We start from the raw sequence: 3,318 nt of genomic DNA, 5'->3' as shown, positions 1-3,318 counted from the left end.
TTTGACTGAGCCCAGTTAGTGTTCTTTAAAGCCGTGTAAGGTTGTGCCATGTATTTGCACTGGCTGCATGCAGGAGTTCCTTCCATACAGGTACTTAACTTCTGGGAAGATGTATTGAACACTGGGTGTGAAAATCTGCTAGCATTATTAAAAGGTGGGGGTGTTAAAGTTGCTCAGTAAGCATTACCTTAAGCTTTCATCTTCTATAGTAATCTTGGCGATGACAATGAGCGCAGTTGAATAAGCAGATGCTTTTTCTACAGAAAGCTGTAAGTTGGTGCAGCGATCTGCTGCTCTGTCAAGTTTTAATATTTTAATCTTACAACAGGAAATGAATGACCTGATAGATGTTATTAATGTAACTGTATTTAATTATAGTATAATAAAGCAAAACCACTTCAGTATGGGTAGTATTCAAATGAAACATTTGCCGTTATTCCGGTTATGGCCACTTGTAGGACATACTTTACATCCTGGTTTTGACCAGAGAGCTGCTCCTGCTGGCCTAGGTAGCAACCAAGAGCTTTCATTTGTAAGATAATTCTATATTATTGAAACTAAGGTTTCACCAGGAAAGAAAGAAATGTGAAAGAAGAAATGTGTCCATAGGTCTGTGCTGCCAGGTATTCAGGGTCTAACACACCCGGGTTCAGGAATGGCCTAGCCAGTTCACAGACTTTAAGCAGGACTGTCTGAATGTTGCTTCTAGCTGGAGAAAACTTTGCATTGTGAGGGGCTGCAACAGGAGAATGGGCTGAGCTGCTTCTCCTTCTGTCTGCAGCATCCCAGGCTGGCTGGAGCCCACAGGAGTGAGCAGGGGATGGGTATGAGTTGGGTGGGATGAAGAGCGGAATCCCCTGCATGGATCTGGTGTTGTCTTAAGCTTCCAGGGGCCCACATCCGCAGACAGAAACTTCAGGTCTTCAGAAATTTTTTGCCCACATGTATAACGTGTATGGATTTTTATTAATGCACAGGCAAGGAGCATAGCTGCAGCTGTTCAGATGTTCTAAATATATCCCAACAGCAGATATTCAGGGGGTTTACAGTATAAATCTATAAATCTGATAAGTCAGAGGTACAGCTGGTATTTCTGCTGCCAGATCTTAACCCTTTCAACTTCCTCCCCATCCTGAGGTTTGGGGTGTTTTAACAGTGGAACTATCTTTTCAAGTAAGTCTTCTTCAAAAACTGGAGCTAGAAACACTTGAAAGATGGTTATTGAAGATCAGGGGAGGATATTTCTTTTGATAGTAACTACATACCATGGCATTGCTTTTAAAATGCCATCTGAGGCAACGAATTAACTGCTTTCATTTTGTTTGACTCTTTCAGAGCCATGTGGGATGTTCTGTGCTTTGCCATAACATCAGCCAGGTCAGATCAGCCTTGAAGCAGCCTGCTGTAGGGTCGTGCAAAGCAGTCCCTCTGGGTATTGGAACATCCGGGATTACCCTAGAGAGGGTAGAAGATCACAACAGAATGTGTAAACTCACGTATCTGGCACTGGAGATTAGCAGGGAAGTGCCTCTGCTCTGTTTTCTTCATGGCATTGATCTGCTGCGTCCTTTTTTGCTGCCTCCTTTCCCTTACCATCAGGAAAACCCAGCTGAAATCCCACCGTCTTCCAACTTGTAAACCAGAGTGCTACTTTGTAGCATGCATTGAACTTGTCGGAGTTTTGCACTGAAATCCAGCTCCCCGAGGCAGTGCATGGGGTTGTCCATGTGGTTCATGCTGTGGTGGAGGGGGCAGCCTGGCTACAGCCCAGCGCCTGGACATTGTTACGGTGAGAATAAGGCTGAGCGTGTGCTGATAGTGGGGTGATGGGGCGGGACAGCCAAGGTGCAGGGAAGGCAGCGCTGACTGTCCTTGCCTGGATCAGCGGGGACATGCTGAGACCTCCACTCCTCTGCATGGTAGGGAGGGGAGGCAGCGGGAGCATTCCAGGTAAGCCATGGCCGTACGGTTGGCTTGTTATGTAGTTGGCAGTTAATAAAAAATCTGCTAACAGTAATCTGCAGTCGTGTTCGGTGCAATCCCAGCCTGATAACCAAGAGCGGAGCTCTGTGGTGAGTCAGTGGTGGGATGTTTGCATGTCCCTGTGAGTCAGATTGTTAGTTAAATATTGGTTTAGCGGGGGAACTGTGTTTCCCTTCCTGTTGGAGCTCTGACTGCAAACAGTGGTGCAGGTGGTAGGGATGGGCTTACTGAGTTTTCTTTGGTTTTAATTCACAGGTAGTTTCATATGAGGAGCATGATATATTTTTATAAGTTTTAGACTAAAGACTAACGAACAAAAGGCCATTTTTGAAACCAAGTCCAATGCAGTCGCACCAAACCTGTCTTAAATCCAACTGAACTTGAATGTGGTAAAACTATATGACAAGATCTTGGCAGCTGCAGTAGTGTTTTAAGACTACCTCAAACCAGTGTGCAGTGCCTGTTACAGGATGCAGGAAGCTCACTCCTCGCCTGTTCTGTAGCCATTAGACCATGTTTTGCTCCAGTGAAACAGAGCACCAGAGCTGGCCATCGCCTGTCAGCTGGAGTTCCTCTGCACATCCTGTGTGTGTCAGTTTTCTGCTTTGGTTCCTGCTGTGAATGTGTGTCTGACAGGAGCCAGTGACTCCTGTCAAACAGTTCGTTAAGCCATGGAAATTGTGAATTTGCCCATCCAGAGTTTAACCTGTCTTCCACTGAGACATTTAATTTCTCCTTGCCAATCCATGCTCAGTTATGTGTGCTGGCCTGGCCATTGGAACCAAGCAGTAAGCAGAGCACTGCGTACAGAGAGTTATCCTAGGGATGGAGGGTGAACATTAATATTAATGAGCTGTTACTCATTTACACCATAAATGTTGAAACTTCTCTGTAACACAGTTCAATTTCACTCGAGAATAATTATCTTCTGACAGAATTACAAGCCCTCAGCTGTGCTTAGTAGAGGCTGTTTGTTCTGAGCGGCACTGACTTATGTGATGGAACAATCTATTTTATGGCTTTGGTTCTCAGCTTGTGAAGCATTTGCCAGGCTTAAATATAATTATTATCTAATCTGATGCTGACAAGTAGATGTAGTTCGGCTTGAAAAATTTGGAGCACAGATCTGTGCTTTTGGTTCAGCAGCTGCTGGATTTTTTTCTTAGTAATTAACACAGTCCTTTCTGAAGCATCAGCACGTGGCTTTGGCAGCAGCACAAGGGACTCAGCCTGGTGGCTGTTCTGTTCTTGTCTTAGAGATTCGGTTATCTTTCTAAGAACTCATAGCTTTCTAAATGTGTCTAGACTTCAATAAATAAACCACAGAGCCTTTTC

The sequence above is a fragment of the Tympanuchus pallidicinctus genome, unplaced genomic scaffold (assembly GCF_026119805.1).
Source record: "Tympanuchus pallidicinctus isolate F22 unplaced genomic scaffold, pur_lepc_1.0 scaffold7, whole genome shotgun sequence".
Taxonomy (NCBI): Eukaryota; Metazoa; Chordata; class Aves; order Galliformes; family Phasianidae; genus Tympanuchus; species Tympanuchus pallidicinctus.
The sequence above is the reverse complement of the archived record's forward strand: the minus strand, read 5'-3'. Positions refer to the sequence as shown.